Source organism: Mus musculus, chromosome 7 (genome assembly GCF_000001635.26).
Source record: "Mus musculus strain C57BL/6J chromosome 7, GRCm38.p6 C57BL/6J".
Lineage (NCBI taxonomy): Eukaryota > Metazoa > Chordata > Mammalia > Rodentia > Muridae > Mus > Mus musculus.
The window spans coordinates 142,830,792-142,857,792 of NC_000073.6; the positions used below are offsets into that span (position 1 = coordinate 142,830,792).

At 41.4% G+C, this 27,001-nt stretch overlaps 2 long non-coding RNA genes across 2 annotated transcripts; one reads left to right on the top strand and one right to left on the bottom strand.

Annotated features, from left to right (window-relative positions):
• The first annotated feature begins 464 nt into the window (after positions 1–464).
• On the top strand, positions 465–21,479 carry Gm6471. Its single transcript, XR_003946686.1, has 3 exons — positions 465–831; positions 20,128–20,225; positions 21,340–21,479. It is a non-coding gene; the product is annotated as a predicted gene 6471 (long non-coding RNA).
• Positions 13,813–26,414, bottom strand: Gm39117. Its single transcript, XR_870063.1, has 3 exons — positions 26,235–26,414; positions 20,040–20,323; positions 13,813–13,850 (listed from the first exon to the last, which is right to left on the bottom strand). It is a non-coding gene; the product is annotated as a predicted gene, 39117 (long non-coding RNA).
• Positions 26,415–27,001: the final 587 nt, after the last annotated feature.

Below are 27,001 nucleotides of genomic sequence, written 5' to 3' on the forward strand. Positions count from 1 at the left end.
ACATTTGAAATGTAAATAAATAAAATAACCAATAAAAAAATTAAAAACTTAAAAAAATAGAATGTGCCCACTCCACATAATAATAAGTAAAGGGTGCATCATAGGAAATATACAATAAGCTTTCATATTTACACTGAAAAGAGATATATGTATATATGTAAACATGCATGAACACTTGTGTAGTTGATTGCTAGAGATGTTCAGGCCCAGCCAGAGTGTGGGTATATAAATGTAGATGTGTCTGTGAATATTTGCCTAAATAAAGAATCTTAATTGTTTTCCTTTCCTTCCTCTCTGGTCCCCAAAGAGTTAACCAGTTTAGCCAGAAAGGCTTCTTGCTAATTCACCAGAGAAAGGAGCACTTGCAATAAATCCTTTTACTTAATCCCCCCACCCCCACTGTTTTACTATGAGGTGCTAAATGCCAGAGACTGCAGTTTCTGGCCTCAGAAGAATCCAGGCAGCTCAGCTACCACTGCAAAGTAACTTAGATAGGTAAACGTTTTATTAGAGAAAAGGCAACCCTAAATATCTTGCAAGACCAAGTCTTGTCCTGCTTACACTCTTCCCCCTCAACTACCTTCAAGAGAGAAGCAGCTGAAAAACAGCCAGGATTGACCCCTGGCAGAGGTGGAGGATGGCAGCAGAAGAATGGAGGTCCCCCTGGGTTAGCAGGCTGAAGGCAGCTTGGCTTGGCCTAGAGGGCTCAACCAACAGGGAGGATGTGTGGGGGAAGGGAGTCGGGAGGGGGAAGGGAGCTTATAGTTATGGTTCAGGAATCTGATGGAGATGGAAGAGAGGCAAAGCAAGAATAGAGGTCTCCCTGGGATGGTAAGCTGATTAGGGTCAAAAAATTTATTCTTTTGTTTTGTTTTTGTTTGTTTGTTTGTTTGTTTGTTTGTTTTTTGAGACAATAATTATCATCATATATGATCATCATCAAGGTACTTTCATTTAAAGAACTGCATCTAGCTATACTTTCATTAATTACCCAGAGTTTGTATAGTCTATGACATAGTGGAATATGCCAACGCTGTTTCTTCCATGTTTCTTATGGGTACATGTGGATATTCATATACGTTGGGTCCTAGTCTATAAATTTGTCCCATAGTGATATATACTGGCATATTGTTAACATATATCCATATGAAGTGGTCAGTTGATATTGCCCAGGTTTCCTCCTGTGTGTATGGTGTTTTGTACAATTTATATGTTTGTAGTATATTTTTACTCATATCTATTCTGTGCATTATCTAAAAACATTTGTATTAAGTTTAATTCACATGTGCACAGCACAGTAAGACATTCTTTCAGTTCCAGAATAGTTTCAAATTTTGGGGTTTGTCTGCCCATTCCTGTTGTAATCAAGATATCTAATTCTTTAGTTATTACATGAGATTTATAAATTTGGCACATAAGTAGGTTATGATGAGTTGTAATGAGGTTTACCTTTTGTATTCCTGACTCTATGTTTCCTGGAATACCTGTATTTCTGTTTCCATGGTATTAACTATTGTATGTAATGCACCAATTGATTGTGATACTGTATATAATGCTTTGGCTGTGCCTCGATTAATTTTTTGTTTTCCTGTAATTCTTTTTTTTTTTAAGATTTATTTATTTATTTATTTATTTATTTATTTATTATATGTAAGTACACTGTAGCTGTCTTCAGACGCACCAGAAGAGGGCATCAGATCTCATTACGGGTGGTTGTGAGCCACCATGTGGTTGCTGGGATTTGAACTTCGGACCTTTGGAAGAGCAGTCGGGTGCTCTTACCCACTGAGCCATCTCACCAGCCCCCTTCCTGTAATTCTTTAAGGGGTTTTTGTGTTTCTTCTTTAAGGACTTCTACTTGTTTAGCAGTGTTCTCCTGTATTTCTTTAAGTGAGTTACTAATGCCCTTCTTAAAATCTTCTACCACCATTATGAGATATGATTTGAAATCCCAGTCTTGCTTTTCAGTTGTGTTGGGGTATCCAGGACTCACTGTGGTGGGCGTACTGGGTTCTAATGATGCCCAGTGGTCTTGGTTTCTGTTAGTAAGATTCTTATGTTTGCCTTTCGCCATCTGGTAATCTCTGGTGTTAGATGCTGTAGCTGTCTCTGGCTGGAGCTTGATCCTCCTGTGATCCTGTTAACCTCTGTCAGCACTCCTGGGAGTCCAACTCTCACCTGAGTCCCAGTGGTCAGAGCACTCTCTGCAGGCAATCTCTCCTCTTGCAGTGCAGGTGTGCAGGAGTCTGGAGCTCTGATCCATCTCCTGAGTCCTGGGGTCAGAGCCCTCCCTGTAGGCTGACTCTCCTCTGGCAAGGAAGGTGCCCAGGGGTCTGGGTCTCAGCTCCACCTTCTGGCTGAGGATGAAGGCCCAAAGGGACCCTGAACAAGAAGCTCTGTTGCTTCTGTTGCCCACCTGCTCTCCAGTGACCACGAGGTGCTAGGTGTGCTAGGGCTCCTGCGGCGTGGAGAATCCTCTGGGGCCCTTGGCACCCTCTGCTGGGTTCGGACGGAAGATCTCCATTAATTTTTTGTATATGATAGAGTTCTGTTTTTATAGGTTGAACAATGGCTGCTGTTAGTCTTCTGCCCATAATACCTCTGATAATTGCTCCAATCAAAATAACTCCTACTGCTAATGTTTGTAGGGATTTTCTTCCATATTTATTTGTGAGGAATATTGTAGCTCATAAGAAAATACACTGGGCAATGTGTTTTGGGTGGTTGTATCCATTAAATAATTTTTACTTGATGTGTCCAATTCTTGGCAAGAGAATGAGTTGTACTGGTGATGTTGTGTCTGGTTCAATAAATGGAGCTGTTACTCATTTGGTTTACCTGGTGGTATTATCCATCCTCTAGGATAGTGGGCTCTTTAAATTTAATCTGCATAGTATCATTATATTTTATATTACCTCTGACTACTATACATGATATATTTGAGTGTTTGGAATTGTGGCATAATTTCCTGGTTATGGACAAATAATAAATTATATCCTATGATTTGCTTTAGGTTTGTGGGCTGTCCAAGCTAACATCATCTGTTTTTTATATCCTGGATTGGGTAGTAAATAATAAAAATAATATGGTAAGTTATAATGTCTAATTTTTGAGATGCCATACATATTCAAATACTAAGTTTTTCACCACTGTACTGTCTAGTTCTGTGTTGCCAGGGTAGAATACAATACTCTCAACTTTTGTGGCATGCCTATTTTTTGTATGATTGTAGGGTAATACGTGGTTAATATATTCTACCTGCATCTACCCTAAAAAAATTGAAGGCTGGTATTAGTTGTGTCTCTTTAAATATAGTAACATTTTTGGCTGGTTTTGTTTTCATAGTGTGGTTTACTTTAATGTCCAATGGTATGAGGCAATCCAACCTCTGTGTGTCTAGTACTGTATCAGAGATTGATCTCAACTGACTGTAGGACTTCATCCTATTACCTTTGTCCTTCTCACCAAGCAAGAAGAGTATGGAACTGCCTATTAAACCCACCATTAGAAAGGTAATGGTTTGCCAGGGTCCTGTTATGTTTGTTATTTTCTATATGTCATTTTTAAGTTTTGAGTTTCAACAGTATGCCTTTCAACGGGTATCCAAATAATAATGGCATATTCCATTTACATGGAATGGGATATTCCATTTACATGGATATGACATTGCTGACACCTTTTCTTGTTCTTAAAATTCAGTCCCAACTTTTCTGTGTTCATGATTTTAAAGGTTGGAAAGTTATGGCTCAAACGTTTGTAAAGTGGGCCCATAACATTCTTACCTACAAAGCTTGTTATTACATTTGGTATTGATATTTTGCTCAGACAATCATAATCTATATTGGGGATTCTGTGTCCTTGAAATGTTACCATCTACTCCTACTATGTAGCACATATGTGTCGTAGTGCTATATGTGCAAGATTGTGGCTTTCTCCCTGGTGTCACTGTTGTTGTCCATGATTGTGGAATGGGGTCAGTAAGCACTCATGGCTGTCTGTAATGTTGTACACCCAAGACCAATCACTCAATTTTCATTTTCCTGACCATATATGGCTATCTCACTGACTATACACCATGGGTCCATAAATAAATGCAGTATCTTTTGTTTTTCTTTGAGCTTTTTCTTTGGTACTAGCTTGGCTGCTACTTCTGTGTGTTGTGCAGATTTTGCTGTTCCTTATTCTGTAATCACCATTCCATCCCCTGAGCTGTAGGCTGCCATTTTTCACAAGACCATATTCTGTTTATTGGTTATGGAGTCATCCATAAACCAGATTCTCCTGTCCACCAATGCCCTAGTAGTACCTGTTTCTGGGGAGGGGTGGCATTTGGGATGATTGATAATTCCTGTGGAGTCATAGGGCAGTCGGTCTTAAGTATCGACTCAAATGCCTTTGGCACCAACCTCTTTGCAGACAGTGAACCAGAGAAGTACCATTTCCACTCTAATGCTTTCCCTTCCTCTGTAGACCAGCCCATGCTTCCTCTGGTGCCTTGATCCAACCTAGGGCCAGGATGTTGGTTCTGAATATTACTTGCTTGTTCTGCAGCATGCTGTGACAAGTTTTTAAGGCCTTATATCCTATACAAATTGTTTTCTCAAATAGAGAGAATTTGTTTCCTAACTATGGGAAGCATTTACAACAGAAGTCTACTGCCATTCTCTAGCATTTCTTTTGGCAAAGATATTCCAGTTTCCTGTATGTCTAAATATACTGTATCATCTGCTCGGATGTTGTATAGCTTAGAATATTCCTTTATATACTTTAGCACTGTTTTCACAGCTTGTTCTTGGGCCTTATCCAAAATGAAATCATTTGCATGCCTTTTAATATTATACAAGGGTTTCAGAATGACTTGTAAATATGGTATGTGTTGTCTTCAATACACAAACAATCCTATAAGAAATTGTACCTCTTTTTTATTGGTTGGTATTTTAAGCTGTTCTAACTTACTTATGACTTCTGGAAATATTTCCGGTCCTGTAGTGGACCACATTACACCCAAGAACTTGACCTTCATATATGGTCCTGATGCCTTATCATTATTGATGGTCCAACCATCACCTTAATGCTTGTATGGTTTGGTCTACTGTTTTCAGTATGTTTTCCTTTCTTTGTCCTATTAGGAACTGTTCATCAACATATGAATATATGACAGAATTAGGTGCTGACATGGCCTTATCCAGTGAGCATTAAGGAATGTTGTGAGCAATTATTGGACTGTTTATGTATACTTCTGGTTGTTTTAAAACTTGGTATTGTCTTCCTTGCCAAGCCAATGTGGTGTTTTCTCTGCTTTATGGGTGTAGTGGCATGCCAAAGAACAGGTCTGAGAAATCTACAGTCATTTTTTATGCTGCTTTCTTAATCCTCATAAAAATATCTTCAACATTTGGTAGTTCTTCTGGCAGTTTAGGGGGCAATTCATTAATTCTCCTATGATCTACTGTCATTGGTCACTTACCATTTAGTTTTAAAACTGGCCAAAGTGGACTGTTGAAATGGAAGCTTTGAGTTAGTTCAATTACTCCTTCCTTAGGAGGGTTTAATGGTTTCAGATATCTTCTCACTTCCTCCTCTAATTGGGTGTTGTGGCATGAATGAGGGTTTACTTGTTGGGAGCCTTACAGGTTCTACTTTTACTTCTGCTAAAATACATTCTGCTTTAGCAAACATTTTAAAACTTAGGCAATCAGGAAAACATTTTCAGATCATTGGAAAGCCTAAAATATTTTCTGGTGCTCTCCAACATGCAAAATCCAAGGGAATTATTTTATCACATACCATTAATTCTAATTTACGTACAGGTAGTATGGATTCTCATGCCACTCCATATATAATTATTTTTTCTCACTTGGTATAGTGTCTGGTTGTCCTGTGTATATATTAACATCACTGCCTGTGTCAAATAGCCATCTAACTTTTATCTTCTTATTCTTAGATTTTAGGGGCAACATAATACATGGTGGTATTGGCACCTAACATGATTCCTATTGAAAGGTGTATGTTTTGGACGCTGATTGTCCCTTTGTACTGGTAGCCACCTTTGTAGTGGCCTTCTGTTCTCTTTTAAAAAGGCTTAGGTTTAGTCCTTCCAAATCCTATTTGGTGTATCTCTCTGTGGGTTTCTATTTACAAATGGCATTCCAGGTTTTCTGCCAAAGGGTCTAATAATTGTGAATGGTATAAAATTCTGTGTGTTCTTAGTTTAAATTGCTTCCTTATTACATTTAATGTTAATAATTTTTCTCAGTCTAACTCCCTGTATCCTTTAAAGAAATCAATTACCTCAAAAACTGTTCTGCAGTTCTGAAGTGAGTGGTCTTGTCAAATTAATTCTCATATGTGATGGTAATCCTCTGAAGCATCCTGTGGTAAAGCTACTTTATTATATATAAACCACAGTACTCCTAGTGTTCTCAAGAGCTGACTGGACTCTTGGAAATATTCTATTTTGTGACTGCTCCAAATTTTGTAAGGTCAAAAGATGGAAATGCTTATCTCTAGGCGGTGGTTACCTGTTCTGGATGGGACTAGTGCTGCTTGAATTTAGATGTTAATTTCGCTTTCTTGGGAGGGGTTGCAGATGAGGAGTGAGTCAAGTACTCAGGTAACTTCTTGTAAACCATCCCCTAATGGATAAAGGAGCCAATCAATCACTGGGCAAGTAGAAGGGACTTCCAGGTTAGGTAGGGGAAGAGAGGAAGGGGGGTGTCATCCTTTTGGATGGAGATAGAGTGAAGACAAGAAGTAGCTGCTAGTGTCTCCCTGTTTCAATGGCGGATCTGCCAGGATTCGCCACTGGAGGATTTAGATTTAATAAGGCTTACAAGATTAGGATTTTAGTTGTTGTGCCCAGCAATTGAGTTACTGTAGTTTCTGAACTAACTTTGTATTGTGTTTTCCTTCACAGGTCAGCTCGTCTGGGTTCATGAGAGAAAGATAGAGAGGCAAAGCACAGGTTTAATGAGCTGGGTGGAGAGCTTTTGGAGCTCTGAGTCAGAGTCTCCATGAGATAAGAACTGGTTGGGAGACCACAGGGCAGAGTAGTGGGGTGAAGCACAGGAACTTGTTCATTTTAGTATTTCCCACAACCGTTATCCAGTCCAGGAGAAGGTGTGTATTGCCTAGAGCAGTATCTAGGATTTGCTCTTCTTGCGTGCACTCGACTGGCCAGGAAGAACGACGCTGCAACAGGATCCTTCTGCACACGTTTATTGGGAGAGCTTGATTGTAGAGGCGAAAAGACCCCGAGCCCAGAACTGGTGCTGCTTTTATAGGCCTAGGAGAGGCGTGTCTCACACCCGGATTGGTTATGCACTACGCCTCATTTGCATGTTCCTCATCTGATTGACTCTCTCTGTACCTCACAGAGCCTCATTACCATACCTCATTTGCATGTCTCACATCTGATTGGTTAAACTCTCAGTACCTTACAGAACCTCATTATCATGCCCGGGCCAGGCAGTGTCTTTGCAAAAAACTTTACTGCACATGTACACATTGGTTGTTTGTCCAAACTTATGCGTGGTGGCCAGCAGTAGTCAGTGCCACTCTGCAACGGCACATGTGGCTTCCCACATCTCCCCCTGTTTGTTTTAATAAAATGAGGCTGGACTAGGCCTGTGCAATTATGCCCATCTGCCGTGGCTCCTGTTTTAGGTCGTTCCTCTAATGTCACAGCCTTACCCGTCATAGGGTAACCCTATCGCCACTGGACCCCATGTCTTAGGTTGGACTGTGCACGAGGAAAGTTGCCTGTCTCTGGATACCGCAGTGCTGTGTGACAATAACTGCTAAATGACCTAGGGCGAACTCTGCAAAAGCGGCCAGCCAAAAATTGAATTAGTGGTGAAATCATGATCACTCTATCGCTTGCAATGAGGAAACCTCAGTGATGTGCAAGGGCTGATCAATGATCGTTGAGTCTCTCTCATCTCAGTGCTGTGGAGTGCAAGAGCAGAGAACTCAGATGCTGACTAATTCTTGAGCATAGATAACCAAATTTCAGGGGAGGAGCTGTTTTCAATAGCTAAAAGTGCCTGAGTTATAATCACCTTGTCATGTTTTTGTTGGGTTCTGAATTTGCATACCAACCAGAGCATGAACACCAGTCCACAGCATATGGCAGCACCAAACAAAATCACTCCCACCCATTCCTTAAAGTAAGAAAAAGCAGAGGTAAGCCAAGAGGTAAAGTCTCCGAGGGTCACTGGTTCCACTCTGGTCCCATTACGGTTCAGGATCTGCATCTGCAGTCTCGTCTGCAACCTCTCCAGCTCCTGCGACCAGTTCCCCTTCAGGTAATTCGATAGGTCTGTACTTTTAATAAAAGAATTATTAATATACCTATTGGGAGTAATGCATACATGCGATGTGAATGCCACACAACACATTTGTATGACATCCATCATCTGTTCCATGTCATGTTGTAAAATATCCACTCTCTGATTCACTAACATTAACCCTGAGGCGATATGAGAATCCACCCTTTGCAGGGTAAGCAATGCTTCAGACTTTTTTCTGCTATCTGACTTATAGTGTCAGCAGTATTAATTTGATCTGCCCAATTAGAGATAATCTTTTTCTTAAAAAATATACAGGGTGTAAAAGGTTTATCCACATTATGCACAAAGCATAATGTATAATTTAAATGAATACTAGTACTCTTATACACCCATGGCTCTTGAGGAGTTTGTCGTGCATAAGGCACATCCAAAAAACATTCCTTTGCAAAAAACAAAGGCTAGGTAGAAGAATTGGAATGTACTGGTAAAGGTACTGGCCATGATCTTACTATGGCCCATAAAGGTATACTTATCCTGGTTTCAATCATCAGGAGCAGGAGAATCATCTTGGGGTTCATCTTGCTCTTTCACGGTCCTTGTCAGTCGCTTCGGGACCCAAAGTGGATTTTCTTCACCCTGTGGAAAAACACAAATAGCTCCCCGGGATCCGATTAAGATAGGATCCGGGCCATACCATTTATTATCAAGGACATTTTTCCATTTGACCATTTCATTGGGCGATTGAGGCCATTGTCCATGCCTTTCAGCTGGTGATCTTCCAGCATCATCCAATTTTAAAAAATTAAGAGTAAATACTGTAAGGGATAGAGCCATCTTTGGCGTCATAGCCTCTATTCCCCCTTTCTGTTTTTGCAAATATTGTTTCAGAGTGCGGTGGGCTCTCTCAATGATGCCTTGGCCCTGTGGATTATAGGGCAATCCAGTAATATGTTTTACTTGCATTTGTTTGCAAAATTGGCTAAATTTAGAAGAGGTATATGCAGGACCATTATCTGTCTTTAACACTAGGGGCTTGCCCCATGCAGCCCAAGCCTCTAAGCAGTGAGATATGACATGAACTGCTTTTTCCCCTGTCAAGGGAGAGGCATGTAGGACACCAGAACTGGTATCAATGGATACATGTACATATTGTAATTTCCCAAAAGATGGGATATGCGTGACGTCCATTTGCCAAACATCTAGGGGTCGCAATCTGCGAGGATTAACACCCACGGAAGGTGCATTAATAAATTCTACACATTTACCACACTGTAGGACAATATCTCGGGCTTCTGTTCGTGTGAGCTTAAATTTTTGTCATAATGTAGAAGCAGGGACATGATAAAGCTGATGAAAATTCTTAGCACTGTCTATAGAGCTTTGTGATAGGAAAACCATATCTCTGGTGGCTGAATCAGCAATTGCATTTCCTTTAACCATAGGTCCAGGTAATGATGTATGTGCTCTAATATGTTGAATATAAAAGGGATGCTCACGCATCAAAATACAATTTTGTATTTTCCTCAAATTTTCAGATACTGGACTAGACTGCTTAAAATTTCCGGCAGTCTCTAATGCTAGAACCGCATTAACTACATAAACAGAATCAGAGATAATATTTATGGGCATAGGAAATCTTTTAAAAACTTCTAAAACCACCAAACATTCTACCAATTGAGGGGCTCCTGGTGTAAATTGCAACCTTACAGCCTTTTAATTGATTACATAACTTCCAACTCCTGTTTTGGATCCATCTGTATAAATATCAATGGCTCCCTTTATAGGGGTATTAGCCGTTACCTTTGGAAATATTACTGGATGTAATAACATAAAATGTAATAACGGATGTTTAGGATAATGATTATCAATTAAACCAGAATAACTGCATCTAAGAATGGCCCATTCATCTATAGTAGCACACAGTATTTGCATTTGTGCGACAGTATAAGGGACAATTATGCTATCAGGCATTTTTCCAAAGTGAGTAATTGATGTTTTTATCCCTTTGTGGGCCATATTTGCTACCATGGTGGGATAATGCTCTATAGTCTTATTAGGGGATATATGTGGATGTATCCATACTAAAGGACCATTTTGCCATAACACAGCAGTTGGCAGATTGATGGTGCATAATATGCATAGGCACAAAGGTTATTGCTCATTTATATGAGTTAACTGTGCTGTTTGGATCGCCTTTTCCACTTTCCTAAGAACATCAGAAGCCTCAGGTGTTAATTGTTTCAATGAGGTAATATGTGAGTCTCCTTCCAAAATTTGAAATAAAGGTTTTAATTCCGAAGTAGGGATCCTTAAATAAGGCCTAATCCAATTTATATCTCCTAATAATTTTTGAAAATCATTTAGTGTCTTTAGATGATCTTTTCTAATACTAATCTTTTGTGGGGTGACACATCGTAAAGTAATAGTGGCTCCTAGAAAATGACTAACATTAGACTGCTGTACTTTTTCTGGTGCAATAATCAAGCCATTATTTTTTAAAGTTTCATTAAGCAAGCCATAAGCTTGCTATATACTTTCTTCTTCAGGTCCACAAATCACTATATCGTCCATATAATGACAAATTTTTAAGGAGGGGAAACTATCCCTAACCGGTTGCAAAGCTTTTCCTACATATAACTGACATATTGTAGGGCTATTTGCCATTCCTTGGGGTAATACCCGCCATTGGTACCTTTTATCAGGTTCCATATGATTAATAGAAGGCAAGGTGAATGCAAATTTAGGTTTATCTTTCTTATTTAATGGAATTGAAAAGAAACAATCCTTAATATCTACTACTATAATTCTCCAATCCTTAGGTAGAGCTGAGAGTAGGGGGAGTCCTCTTTGTACAGGACCCATAACTTGCATTTGTGCATTAATGGCTCTTAGGTCATGTAACAATCTCCATTTACCTGACTTCTTCTTTACAACAAAAATAGGGGTGTTCCAGGGTGATTGAGTGGGTTCCACATGTCCTAGGTCTAATTGTTTTTGTACTAATTCTTTAGCTGCTTTTAACTTCTCAGAGGGTAAAGGCCACTGAGGCACCCACACTGTGTCCTCCATATGCCACGGAATGGGCAAAGGCTCCTCAGTGGCCCCTAGAAAAAACTCAGCCCTTTTTTATCTACTTTTTCTGTGGCTTTAACTGGTGAAATTCTACCTTGTAAGTTTTTTCCAAGACCTAGTCCAGGTATATATCCCATTCCTTTCATCATTTCCTTGCTTTTCTGAGAGTAATCATTAGTCAATATAAAGTTCATGGCTGACAACACATCTCTTCCCCATAAGTTTACAGGTAAAGGGAGTACATAAGGTTGAAAAAGCCCTGTCCTTCCTTCTTTATCTTTCCATTGTAAGGATTTTGCACTTATAGTTGGGGTAGCCTCATATCCTAATCCTTGTAAGCTATGTGACGATTGATTAACAGGCCAAGAAGTGGGCCACCAATTACTGGATATAATGCTTTTATCTGCTCCTGTATCCATTATACCTTGAAAGGTTTTTCCTTCTATTTGTAATTGTAAAGTGGGACGATTATCCAAATCTAAAGATATGTAGGCCACATTAGTTCCTGTAGAACCGAGTCCCTTATCTCCTCGGGAATCCTGGCTACTAGGGAACATGTTATGCAAACTAGGAAGAATCAGTAATTGAGCAATGCGATCTCCAGGAGAAATGGCTACAATACCTCGGAGTGCAGAACACATAATCTTAACTTGTCCCTCATAATCTGAGTCTATAACTCCGGGATGTATCATCAATCCTTTCAAAGCAGAAGAGGACCTACCCAACAGTAGGCCCACTGTATCCTTTGGTAAGGGACCTCTAAAGTCTGATGAAATAGGTTGACACCCCATTTGAGGTGTAAGAATTACTCTGGAGGTGGCACAGATGTCCAATCCTGCTGAACCCGGAGTGGCTCTCCTCGGTCTCTGGGTGGCCTCATGGACACTGTGGTCTGAAATGCCCCATACATTTGGGGGCCCTGGGGATGGGGGCCCCTCACTCCGTTTTTTGGCTGTTGTACTTTAAACTGAGGTATTGGCCTTCCTTTTATATCTCTGACTGATCTACATTCATTTGCCCAATGTCTTCCTTTCCCACATTTTGGGCAAGTACCTGGTTCTGTCTTTTCAAACCTACTCTTTCTACCCTTTGTACACTGCTTTTGCATATGACCTGTTTGTCCACAATTATAGCAGGTTATTTCTTTTGTTTGCGCCACCAAAACTGCGGCAGCTAGCCCTGCATTTGAAAGAGGTCCTCCTATTTCTCTACAGGCTTTCATCCATGCTTGTAGCCCTTTCCCTTTCCATGGTGTGATAGCATTTCTGCATTCTTTGGTACATTGCTCATAAACTAATTGTTCAATTAATGGCATTACGGCCTCAGAATCACCAAATATACGTCCTGCTGCTTCCATCATGTGAGCCACAAATTCAGAGAACGGCTCATTAATTTCCTGAATAATTTTTGTCAAGTTACCAGATACCTCTCCTCGATTAGGCAATGCTTTCCAAGCTTTAACTGCTGCCTGATTAATTTGATCATAGACCTGCACTGGGTATCCTAATTGATTGTTTGTCCATATACCCTGACCTGTAAGCATTTCAAAGCTCCATGCTTGTTGCCCTGCAGTAGCATTAGCACGGGCCTGACTCAAACACAGATCATGCCATATAGACTTCCAATCTAGATACTGTCCCATCGTAAGACATGCCTTTACCACACTCATCCAGTCAAAAGGAGTCATGGCATTGTGAGCCAATCTATCAATTTGGGACTGAGTAAATGAGGCATTAACTCCATAGGTCCTTACTGACTCTGCTAGCTCTTTTACTTGTTTATGCGATATTGGCTCATAATATCGCTGTTGAGCATGATCCTGAAAAACAGGAAAAGCCTGACATATTTTTTGCAACCCTTTAGGAGTGCAAAAAGAGTGACCATTGCCAATTGCTTTCTTATCTGCATAAGGCGGAGTAGGTGGGGGAGCACTGAAACTCCTCCCTATTGGACCAGATCTTTCTGCCTCATACTCCGCAGCAGCCTCCTTCAAATCTTCCTCCTCTCCTGTTGATAATTCGGAATCCTCTGAGCTAGACAATTCTAACGACTCAGAGTCCTCGAGAGGAGGGTAAATTGACTTAATTTTCTGCTTTTTATTATTTTTTATACTATTTTTTGTATCTTTACATTTTGGGAGTTGACAATTAAAGCCATGATATAAGATCAAGGCAAGAAAGATAGCAACCCCAGCAACAATTATCGGATCTATTTCGTAGGAGAGCATGCCTCTCACATTAATTTCTTTCTACTTACCGGTACCACCATTCCTCAGCTGAAGAGTTCTGAATCCACTCCGGATCCTTCTCAGCAGTCTGTTTTGCGGGAACCTTTATTAACTGCTCCTTCCCTGTGATGCAGTTCTGAATACTCCCTGTAGCAGGGGGTCTTCGCTCGTGCCTGAAGATGTTTCTTGTCCCGGGTTTCGGCACCACTTCTTGCACGCGCTCGACTGGCCAGGAAGAACGACGCTGCAACAGGATCCTTCTGCACATGTTTATTGGGAGAGCTTGATTGTAGAGGCAAAAAGACCCCGAGCCCAGAACTGGTGCTGCTTTTATAGGCCTAGGAGAGGCGTGTCTCACACCCGGATTGGTTATGCACTACGCTTCATTTGCATGTTCCTCATCTGATTGACTACTCTCTCTCTGTACCTCACAGAGCCTCATTACCATACCTCATTTGCATGTCTCACATCTGATTGGTTATACTCTCAGTACCTTACAGAACCTCATTGTCATGCCCGGGCCAGGCAGTGTCTTTGCAAAAAACTTTACTGCATATGTACACATTGGTTGTTTGTCCAAACTTATGCGTGGTGGCCAGCAGTAGTCAGTGCCACTCTGCAACGGCACATGTGGCTTCCCACAGCTCTAAAGCTTCATACACCGCTATGTTTTCTACTATATTCTTAATTTTCCTCATCTCTAATTCTAACAGCATTACTGTGTCTGCCCTCCTTTCCCCAGAGCTTTATCATATAGGATGCATATTTCATTCCATTCTGGGCATATTCTTGTCTCAATTGACTTATTTCTTGAGGAGTGTGTGGTCTAATTTCTATTTGTTAAGCTGCTCTTAATCATTGTTACCAAATACTGTGACTCCTCTGGAAGATGTCACTTGGAGAGATATGTCTGCCTTGCCAGGGGCTCTGGGTTACAACAGCACCTTTAAAGGGATTGTCTGATCCACCCCACTCACAATCTTTTATTTACATTAGTGGTGAGCCTTTTGCACATTAGACTGTCTTTATGGCCACTTTTCATCAATATTGCAAGAACTTCTTTACTAGCTGTGTGCTGTAACAGTGGCTCTGCTACTGTGGGTTTGTTGGAGGTTCCTCAGTTTCACATCTTAAAACTTAGCTTTCCTTTTGGCAGTTCCAAATTCTTTGTTCCAAATGATTTCCTCTCTGCGGCATCTGCACTCACTTTCATGGCTTTAAAACCATTAATTTACTTCTTCATTCTTGTGTGATCATATATGCTAGGGGTGGGTTTTTTAAAACTACTTTTTCCAATAATTTATCTGCCATTGTCACCAGGAGTTTCAACCAGTCTTTCATGAGTTTTCCTGAACTTCAGCTCTTCCTACAGCTTAAGCAGCAGTTGGCTTCAAAGTGTTGATAATCCCCCTTTTCCTGCTGTGAGCCTCTGCTTTTATTAGTTACAAGGGGGCAGTCACACTCTAGCCAATCACACTCTAGTGTTACATCATGGGTCAGTACCTCATTCTTACCTGCACCACACAGCTCACATGAGCTGGCTGATCATTGCTGTAGCATCCAACTCAGTCCTGATCTCCTCATTTACATGCTGTCTATAGTTGTGCTAAGCTCTGTGGAACTATTCAGCTCTGGGACCCTGTTACACACTGAGTGTGAAAATCTTCACTAGGTCTCACTGGGGCCGATGGTCTAAGGGTCTGAATGGGGTTTAAGACCTTTCTGAGGTACTCACAGTGCATAAGGTCTTCTTGAATTTCAGAGTAGAGTTGAGGTCTGCTTCAGGTTCTTAGTGGAGCCTGAGGCCTTTGCTGGGTCTCACTAGGATCTAAGGCCTTCACAGGTTCTCACTGATACCCAAGGCATTCCCAAGATTCTTACTGGAGTCTAAAACCTTTCCAAGACTCATTAGTCTATGATTCTGCCACATTCTATTTAGCCTGTATGGTTTTCTACATGTTCTTACTGTGGGGTGTCCATCCAATCTATGGTCAAAAGGCTTCACCAGGAACTCACTGACCATTAACATTTTTCCAAGTACTCACTGGGGTACAATAACCTTCCTCAGGTTCTTACTGGGGTCTGGTGCTATTCCCAGAATATGCATTTGGCTACATGCCTTCCCAGATTCTCACTGGGACCTACGATCTTCCCCCATGTCTCCTTTGGGCCTAAGGACTTTGCTAGGTTCTCACTGGTACCTAATGGTTTACCTAGTTTGTCACTGGAGCCTAAGGCCTTCTCTTGGTTCTTATGGGGTTCTAGGTTTACCACAGTTTCTCACTGGGGACAAAGTTTTCTCCACAGTCTCACTGGGTCTTAGGTTTTCCCTGGGTTCTCTCTGTATCTTAAGGCCTAATTTTCTAGGGTCTAAAACTTCCCTAGGATCTCACCTGTCCTGAAGTCTTTGCCAGATTCTGATTGGGGCCCTATACCAGCAATAAGTACTCACAAGTCCCTAAGGCCTTCCAAGATTTTTACTGTTATCTGGGGCCTTTTCAGGCTCACTGGGGCACAAGGCCTTCTCCTATATATCACTGGGACTTAATGTCTATCCAGGTTGTCACTGGGACCTAATGCCTTCCCCAGTAGATTCTAAGCTTATCCCCAGCATGTAACTGGTAACTAAGGGCTTCTCGAGGCTTCACTGGGACCTAAGCCTTTTCTCCAAACATCGCTGGTATCTAACACTTTCCCTGTGTTTCACAGGTGTCTCAAGCTTTCCCAGATTCTCACTGGGACTTAAGACTTTCCCTAGATACTTACAGGGCCTATGGCCTTCCCCAAATTCTCACTGATGTCTAAGATCATCTTCAGAATACCAGTGGGTCTTAAGGACTTCTCAGGACTCACTGGGTCCTACAACCTCCCTCTGGTTCTCACTATTCTAAGCTTTTACTAGAATTGCATTGGAGCCCCAGATCTTTACCCTTTATTTACTGGGACCTGTGCCCTTCCCCAGATTCTCAATGAAGCCTAGACCTTTACCAGATGCTCAGTGGTGTGGAAGGCCATTCTTAGAATACCAATATGGTAAGGCATTCCCCCAGGTTATCACTGAGGCCTAAGGCTTTATTCTACCTTGGTTCTGACTGGGTTTCTTACGGCCTTCCCTAGGTGCTTATAGGGACTAAAGTCCTTCCAAGGTTTTCTCTGTAGTCTGAGGCCTTCTCCAGGTGTATACGTTGGCCTAAGGCCTCCCCAAGAATCTCACTGGAACCTAAGGCTTTCTCTATTGACCTATGTGTTTGTACGGTATCTCAACAGCTCGTAAGACTTTTCGAGGATATTACTGGGGTCTAAGGCTTCCTTTAGGTTCCTAGTGTTGCCTAACTTTCTCACTAGGTTCTGAAGCATTTAGTACTTACTCAGAAAAGGCTAGGGCCTTCTCCTGTAAGTATGTCAGTTGTATAGAAACTTTTGTTAGGTACATATTAGACCCCTAGGGCTTTCCCAAGTATTCACTGGTCCTAAGGTTTTCCCCTAGATCTCAGTCAGGTCTGAATTTTTCCCCAGTATCTCACTGCGTCTTAAAGCCTTCTTGAGTACCTGCCTGGGATTAAGTCCTTTCATATTGACACCCAAGGTTTTCCTCAGGTCCTCACTGAGACCTAAGGCCTTCTTCAAGTTCTCATTGGGACTTAAGGCCTCCACCAGTTTTTCACTGACCCTAAAGCTGTCTCCATATTCTTACTGGGGACTAAGGCCTTCCCCTGATTCTCAATCACGTCTATGGCTTTCTGGATTGTTTCCCTGGGATCCATTCTCGTAAAGTCTTAAATTCTTGCTTAGGATCTCCTAGGGGTACCATGTTTTCCATGGGCGCAAGTCCTCCAGCATCTCATTGGGACTTGGTGGCATTCCATGATTTCACTAGGGTGAAATTTTTTCTAGTTATTTACAGGAGCCTAATACCTTTTCCAGGTTCTCATTGAAGTGTAAGGTAGTTTCCAGAATATAACTGAGTCTCTCTGAGTCCTAATGACTTCCTAGGTTCAAAGTACTTTCTAAGGACTTTCTTGTGTTTCACTGGTGCCTCGGGCCTTTTCAGACCTCACTGAGATCTAGGGCCTTCCCCAGTTGTTCACTGGGTATTGTAAGCTAGAAGGTAGATAGAAATTCACAATTGTTATAACAATAGCTGTATCTATTCTTGAGCTTAGGGACTTCACATGAAGTTTATACCCCAAGTTCCTAACTCTGGACCTCACTCTATCTACCCAAGCTGCTCACCTGCATGAGGTTAATTAGCTAAACATTGGGTTCTGTCTCTCACTGTAGGTTCCAGTTCAAGAAAGGACCCCAGGGGAGACTCCAGCCACAGGGATAACCAACATAGTGTCTTACCAATGTCTTCAGCAGTCCTGATGGGGCAAAGTGATATGCATTGCTCTTGGTCTCTGCTTATATATGGGGAGGGTGGCATTGTCTGCTCATGCAGGAAAAGGTCGGGTTATCTTTAGTAAGTGATTTCACTTGCTTTTGGTTATTAGAAGCAGACTTGGGTGTAGTGGGGTTCCTGACTAAGCCTCATTAAAAGGGATTTTTAAAATTATGCTTGCCATACTGAGGCAGGCCTTTGACTTCAGTGAGAATCAGTGTGTGATTGAACAAGTACCTATCTTCTTGCTCATGATACTTACTGGAACTTATGGCCTTCCTAAAATTCTAACTTGAATCTAAGGTTTACATGAGATTCTCACACAGGTCTCAGCATGTTCCCAGGATTTCCTTGGTGACTAATGTCTTCTTGAGTACTCATTGGTTCCCAAGGCTTTCCCACGTTACCACATTGTCAAAAGGCCTTTAGACTCTTGACTATTCACAAAGATCTTTTTAAGGTTTCACTGGAACCCAGGGCCTTTCCTAGTACTCGGAGCTCTACAGAAGCCTTCCTAATATTCTAATTCAGTCCTAAGGCTTCTCAGGATCTCACTAGGACCCAAGTCCTCCCCCCTTAAATTTCCTCAGTTCTAACGTTCTCGGGTTGCCATTATAATTCCTGATGATTATGTGGGTGATCATCATCTGCTGGTCTTTGTTGTATACTAACCATATAAACTAAAGTTTGTTTTCTAACAATCTTTGGTTGGCTTTCTCTAATTCTATCTTTTGTCTCTACCTGATTATTTTCCCCTAATTAATATTTTAAGTTCCTTAAGTTCCTCCCCTAAGGTCTTTGCCCATGCTTCATATCTCTCCTTTTGTTGTTTATCCTGTCTTATAACTTCCTGTATTCTCTGTTCAAGGTTCTGCATTCACATTTTAATTATTGTAATTCTGATATTCTTGTGTCTATTTTATTTTTATTGATTAATTTTAAAAGATTCTCCTCCATGTCTTGCTTCCAATCCTCATTATTTTCTCTCTACTGCTCAGTCTGATCTATGAGAAGTTTCATTCTTTGTTCTAATTCCTTCTCCATCCCCTATCTCCAACTTTCATTTGTCTCTCTTTGTTTATCTTGACCTATAAATTCCTGTACCATTAGTTCCAGTGTTTCCTCTAGACCCTTTCTCCAAGTCTTAAATTTCTCTCTCTGTTGTTCACTTTGCCCTACAAATTCCTGTATCTTCTGTTCTAGACCCTGCTTCCATCATTTCATTTTTTCTTTATGTTGTAATTTTGATATTGTAGCATCTACTTGATTTTGATTTACTAACTTAAGTAAATCACCCTCTAGGTTCTGCTTCCAAATTTTATTGCTATCTCTCTGTTGTTCAGTCTGATATATGAAATTTTGTATATATTGTTGTAGCATCTTTTCTAGCTCTTGTCTCCAACCTTCATCTTCCTGTATTTTTTGCCCTATAAAATCTTCTAATCTCTTTTTAAGACTCAATGTTTTATATACATGCCTGTCCTGTGAGAAGACATGGTAAACCAAAATACTTAACATTGTAATAATGATAACTGGCAAGGTGTCAGTTTCTTTTAAATCCATCATGTTTGAACCATTCCATAAAACCCAAAAGTAAGCCGGAAGTGGTGGCGCACGCCTTTAATCCCTGCAGAGGCAGGCGGATTTATAAGTTCGAGGCCAGCCTGGTCAACAAAGTGAGTTCCAGGACAGCCAGGGCTACACAGAGAAACCCTGTCTCGAAAAAACCAAACAAAACAAAACAAAACCCAAAAGTATCTATTGTGTTTCTTTTCTATTGTGTATGTACGTATGTGTATGTATATATATGTGTGTGCATATATATATATATATATATATATATATATATATATATTCTTTTTTTGTTTTGTTTTGTTTTGGGGGGGTGTTTTTTGTTTTTTTGTTTGTTTTTTCCAAGACAGGGTTTTTCTGTATAGCTCTGGCTGTCCTGGAACTTACTCTGTAGACCAGGCTGGCCTCAAACTCAGAAACCCACCTGCCTCTTCCTCCCAAGTGCTGGGATTAAAGGCGTACACCATCACTGCCCTGCATATATATCAAATCTTACCTGAACTGGAACTTCTTGTGCCTTTGCCTCCCTCTGGTGTTCGATTCAGGACACTGCAGCACTCGCCAACTTTTTTTTTTTTTTGCAGGGAGGAGTTAACTGTAGAAGGACCTGCAGCATCTGCACTTCGGAGCCATCTATGTCCCAGTCTCAGGCAGGCTGCAGTGCAAGCAGTCTGTACAGCAGGTCTGGCTGCCCCCTCTCCTGTTTAGACGTCGGGGATATGAGAAAGCAAGCACTGGAAAGCTTGCTCAGACAGAGATCACCAGATCAGCATGCTGTGCCTGTGAGAAGGTTTTGGAAAGTTAGCTATCCTTTTTTCAACTGTTGATCCTCAGCTGTGAAGGCTGCTTCACAGGAAGTCCTGCCCCACGGTCCTTTGTTCTTCTTTAGGTTCAGGAAACCCCAACTACTTTGTGACACTGGAGCTGGCTAAGTCCCAGCTTGGGGATGGATTGGTGCATCTGGCTGCCATGTTTTGCATGGGTCCTAAGGCCTTTCATAGGTTGACACTGGACCCTAAGGCTTTCCATGTTTCTTATTGTTGTCTACGAGTTTAGACTGGATCTCACTGGCACCTAAGGACTTCCCCAGTGGTCTAAGGCCTTCCAGCCTTCCCTAAGTTCTCACTAGGTCACAAAGTCTTGCCAAGGTTCTCATTGATGCCAAATGCTTCTCCAGGTACTAAATAGTACCTAAAATCTAATATTTGTCTCTGGGTCTTAAAGCCTTGCCAAAATTCTCATCAAGGGACTAAGGTGTTATTTTTAGGTTTCACTATCCCTAAGTGAATTCTCCAAATTTGCGTTTTGATACAAGGCCTAGAACATAAACTAATTAAAACCTTAAGCTTTTCTCAGCTTTTAACTTTTGCCTAAAACCTTCTCCAGCATCTTGCATTTTAGACCTCTTCCACATTAAAACCCTTATCTAAGCCCTTCTCCAAAGTATCATTGAGGCCTAAGGACTTCCCTAGGGTCTCACTGGTTCCTAAGGTCTTCCCTTGATTTTTGCTGGGGACTAAGGTCTTCCCATGTTGTCAGTGGAGCCTATGCCTTTCATAGAATCTCACTGGTGTATGCCTTCAGAAGACTCTTACAGGGAACAAAGGCCTGGAGACTAAGGCCTTTCTGTCTGTGGTAGTTTGATTATGTTTGGGTCATGAGAAACTATTAGGAAGTGTGGCCTTGTTTGAATGAGGGGTAACTTTGTTAGAGAAAGTGTGTTACTGTGGAAATGGGACTTTAAGGTCTCATATACAGGCCTAAGTCTGGTTAATAAGATCAAGATGTTTTTCCAGGTTGCCTTCAGATCAAGATGCAGAACTCTCAACTCCTCCCATGCTATGCCTGCCTGAACAATGCCACAGTTCCCCATTGATAATGGACTGAACCTCAGAACTTGTAAGCCAGCCCCAATTAAATAATGTCTTTGAGAAGAGTTGCTTTTTGTCCTGGTTTCTCTTCACAGCAATGGAAACACAAACTAAGACACCCTTGTTCTTGCTAGTTCTTAGCTTTGTCCACTTTATTTGTAAAAACGCAAGGAAATACTCAGAGTCTCCATAGAGTCTAAATTTTCCTTGTTCTCACAGGTTTTGTGTGGTCATTGATAGGTTTCTCACTGGGTCTGAAGTCCTTGCCCATGTTCTTTTTGTGGTCTAAAACATTCTTCAGGTTCTCACTGAGACCTAGGCCTCCTCTAGGTTCTGACTGCAAACTAATGCCTAGGCATTCTCCAATTGCTCATTGAGTCCTATGGCATCTCCATGTTGCCACTAAGGCCTAAAACCTTCTACAATACTCAACAGATCCTAAGGCCTTATCAGGGTGTCATTGGTGTGAAAGACCTTCCTCAGGTTCTTACTGGCACCTGAAGCTATCTGCAGAATAGCATTAGGGCCTCAGAGCTTTCCAGGTCCTCCCTGGGACCTAAGATCTTCACCCCATATTGCCCATGGACATAAGGACTTTGCTTGCTTCTCAGTGGTACCTAAAGCTTTCCCTAGTTTGTCATTGGAGCCTAAGGTTCACTGGGACCTCCAGTTTCTCACTGGTGACTAAGGTTTCTCCACATTCTCACTGAGATCTTGAGCTTTTTCTTATTTCTCTCTGTATCTAAACTCCTAATTATGTAGGGTCTAAGGGCTTCCCTATGATCACCCATGGCCTCAAGACTTTCCTGGTTCTGACTGGGGACATATACCAGATATAAGTACTCATAAGATTCCAAGGAAGGCTCGAAGACTTGGTGGGAATCTGTGAATAGCTCTGAAATCCCAGGAAAAATCTTGGGAAAGCCACAGACATGGGAATCAGAGGAATGCCTTAGGCCCCAGTTTAAAAACTGAGAAAGCCTTATGACCAGTTAAAAACTGGGGAAGGCCTTAGGTCCCAGGGAGTACTTTTGGAAAGCCTTGGGTGCCACTAAGAACCTGGTAATGCCTAGGGCCCCAGAGAGGGACTGGAGAAGGCTTTAAGATGCAATGTGATCTTGGGGAAAGCTTTAGACATGACATAGGAGAAACGTTAGATCCAATGAGGATTTGCCCTTGGAGTCCTAGGTCACCAACTGGGACCCTCTCTTGCATACCTGTCAAAAAACCCTAGATCTAAGTATCCAGGGATGGGCACCTTGTATTCTTACACTAGCAGCCGCTGAACTCCTTATTCGAGAGTCAAAAAAACTAACCTTTGGGTCACCTATAACTGCATTCTCTTCTTATAATCTGTCACTGAGGAAGTTCTTTGGTTTCAGTAAGAACCATTGGGTGGTTATAGGCCCTAGTGAAAACTTGGGACTGCCACAAAGCTGACCAACATTGAAAAGGTAGGCCTAGGATTATTGTTATGAACTTGAGTGTGAATTTTCTGTGAAGAACCTCAACATAACAAAATATAACTTTTATTACAAGTATAAGTACCTACTTTCTTTCTTATGACACTTAAGGCCTTCCTGAGATTGTAAAATGAATCTAAGATTTATTTATTTATTTATTTATTTATTTATTTATTTATTTATTTATTTATTTATTTTGAGATTCTCACATGGGTCTAAGCATTTCCCAAGGATTTCTTTGAGTCTAATGTCTTCTTGACTACTCACTGGGGCCCAAGGTCTTTCCAAGATTCACACTGGGGCCTAAGGTCTTCTCCAGGTTCTTACTCTGTCATAGGCCTTTACTCTCTCACTAGTCACTAACACCATTTTAAGGTTTCACTTCAACCTAGGGCCTTCTCCAGGCTCTTACAGTTCTACAGAGGCCTTCCTCATATTCTTTTTTTTTTTTTCCCCTTTTTCTCCAATTTTTTGTTAGGTATTTACTTCATTTACATTTCAAATGCTATCCTGAAAGTCCCCTATATCCCCCCACCCCCACTCCCTTACTCACTCACACCCACTTCTTGGCCCTGGTGTTTCCCCTGTACTGGGGCATATAAAGTTTGCAAGACCAAGGGGCCTCTCTTCCCAATGATGGCTGACTAGGCCATCTTCTGCTAAAAATGCAGCTAGAGACATGAGCTCTGGGGGAACTGGTTAGTTCATATTGTTGTTCCACCTATAGGGTTGCAGACCCCTTCAGCTCCTTGGGTACTTTCTCTAGCTCCTCCACTGGGGGCCCTGTGTTCTATCCAATAGCTGGCTATGAGCATCCACTTCTGTGTTTGCCAGGCACTGGCTTAGCCTCACAAGAGACAGCTATATCAGAGTCCCTTCAGCAAAATCTTGCTGGCGTATGCAATAGTGTTTGCGTTTGGTGGCTGATTATGGGATGGACCCTTGGGTGGGGTAGTGTCTGGATGGTCCATCCTTTCATCTCAGCTCCATACTTTGTCTCTGTAACTCCTTCCATGGGTGATTGTTTCCAATTCTAAGAAGGGGAGAATTGTCCACACTTTGCTCTTCCTTCTTCTTGAGTTTCATGTGTTTTGCAAGTTGTATCTTGGGTATTCTAAGTTTCTGGCCTAATATCCACTTATCAGTGAGTGCATATCATGTGAGTTCTTTTGTGATTGGGCTACCTCACTCAGGATAATACCCTCCAGATCCATCCATTTGCCTAGGAATTTCATAAATTCATTGTTTTTAATAGCTGAGTAGTACTCCATTGTGTAAATGTACCATATTTTCTGTATCCATTCCTCTGTTGAAGGACATCTGGGTTCTTTCCAGCTTCTGGCTATTATAAATAAGGCTGCTATGAACATAGTAGAGCATGTGTTCTTATTACCATTTGGAACATCTTCTGGATATATGCCCAGGAGAGGTATTGCTGGATCCTCTGGTAGTACTATGTCCAATTTTCAGAGGAACCGCTCCTTCCTCATATTCTAATTAGTGCCTAAGGCCTTCTCAGGGTCTCCCCTGTATCTCACTTGGTCCTAAGAACTTTCTTAATTTCTCACTGGCACTCAAAACCTTACCTAGTACATTACTGGGCATAAGGCCTTCCCTGATTCTCACTGAAAGGCTGTGTCTTAAAACTTTCCCCATTATCTCACTACCACAAAGGGAAAGCTCTTAGGTTTTTAGGCCTTTGGTCCATGTAAGAGTCTGCTGAAGGGATACACTAGTGAGGTTCTATAAAGCTATAAGGCTTCACTGACAACTTGGGAACTCTTATTCCCCAGTGAAATTCAGAGAAAGACCTTACATACCAGTTCTCATGTGTAGAAGTTTTTAGGCCTCAGTGATTCTTCAGAGAATCGATTAGGTCATAGTTAGAACCTGAAGTAGGTCTTAAGCCTAAGCAAGATCCTGGAGAGGTTCTAGGCAAAAGTTAAAAATGAGAAAGACCAAAGTTCTCAGTGAGACTGTGTAGAAGACCTTATCTTAAGTGGGAACTTGAAGAGGCCTTTAAACCTCAGTGGGAACCTCTATAACACTGTAGACTACAGACATGGCCTACAGAGACAGTTTAAACCTCTCTAACACCTACCTGATAAATCTGAAGAAAACAGGATATATTTTAGGCAACAATGAAGCCGAGGATAATGCCTTAGTCCCTAGTGAGAACAAGGCTTTAAGACCCAGAGATGAATTTTAGATTTTAAGTACCATTGAATAATTGGGGAAGCATTTGGTTTTAATAAGAACCTTGGCAAGGCTTTATGATCCAGTGAGAACTTAGAAAAGGCCAGAAGGCCTTAGACCCCACTGACTACCTGGGAAGTCCTGGGGTGGCAGTGAAAACCTGTGGAAGCTCTTAGACAACAATAAGAATCACAAAATGTTTTAGGCTCCAGTGTCAACCTGTGAAGGGCCTTAGGACCCATGGAGAGCCTTGGAAAGGCCTTAGGCCTTGTTGAGTTTTTCAGGAAGTCCTTAAATAACAGAAACTTTGAAAAGCCTTAAGGCACAGAGAGAACCTGTAAGATTCTTTATGTTCAGGCTGGAGAGATGGCTCAGCGGTTAAGAGCACTGACTGCTCCTCTGGAGGTCCTGAGTTCAATTCCCAGCAACCACATGTTGGCTCACAACCATCTGTAATAAGACTTGATTCCCTCTTCTGGTGTGTCTTAAAGCAGCTACAGTGTACTTACATATAATAAATAAAATAAATCTTAAAAAAAATTCTTTATGTTCTATCAAGAACTTAGGGAAAGCAGAAAGTCTCAATAAGACTTTGAAGATGGACTTTAGCCACACTGAGAACATGTGGAATGTTTTAGGTCACAATGAGAACATGAGTGTTCAGACCCACCGAAAATCTGGTGATGGCTTTCTTGATTCCATGAAAACATAAGGAAAATTGAAGGCCCCATTGAAACCTTGGGCATAGGCTCTAAAGAGAACCTGTGTCAGGCATTAAGACCCAGAAACAACTTTGGAAAGCTGTAGGGCAATGTGATAACATGTGAAACCCTGAGGCCCCAGCGAGACCCTGGGAGAAAGCTTGTGTCTTTGGGGAAAGTCTTAAACAGTGTCAGTGTAACCATTTAAGTTATTCAGTATTTATACTTAAAAAGACACAGGAGTTATTAAGTGAGGTAAAAATCCTACTAGTTTAGTGAAGTAACTTTATTTTCTGAGCTATATACAAGATATTTTTATGAACTTGACTCTACAGTGAAACTACTAGCTCTGTATAACTCTTTGCATCTGTGTCATTCTGCCTTACTAGTCTACCTTTCCCTTGAGCTCTTTCAAACAGAAGAGGGCTCCTTAGCTCTCTTTCCCAGAATCCTATTTTACCTGGGTTCCTCCAAGCCCAAAGAGAAAATCCCTCTTGAACTGGAAATTTCTGGAGACTCGATTACATCATAACTGTTTTGTGAAGCTGATACAGGTGAGAGGACACATGATGCTTGGAAAGAACATGAATATGAACCCAGAGACAGTATGAGGAGGCTCTGGCAGTGGTTTGCCTTGCTCCAGCACACTAGAATTCACAGATGATTCTCACTTATTGGTTTGCCTTACATGGAGTTTCTGATATTCTCTTGTTGTGACTTCATAGAGAGTTACTCTCCAAAGACCTTCTTGTGATATTCCTGCAGCTTCTTGCAGCTTCTGTGGACTGGAGCCAATCAGATGGAGCCTGGAAGTTTACTCAGATCGAGCTGACATGGCTGGTTCGTGTGTGATGTCTGCCAATTGAACTGGACTGAATCTACTGATCCATGTTTTGTGGTTTGCTAGCAGGTTGAGCTGTTGATATCTTGATAATGAAGTTTGGAATCAGCCAAAAGAACTATTTTAAACAGGTCCACTATCCCCATGTCCTAATAACCTTTCTTTTTTACAACCTCTTTTGGGTGGTGGGCTAAAAGGGAGGTTAAGGTGTTTAAAAACCCTTAAAAAGTACCACCTTACCTCTTACGTGGAGTTCCTTCTATAAAATCTCTTCCAAGCCAGAGAGAGAAAAAGAAGGAGCAGAGAAAGAGCTAGAAAAACCCAGAAAGAGAAAAACAGAAACACACAGTGAGTTCTATTAAAAGGTCCAACTCCTATAGAAGAAG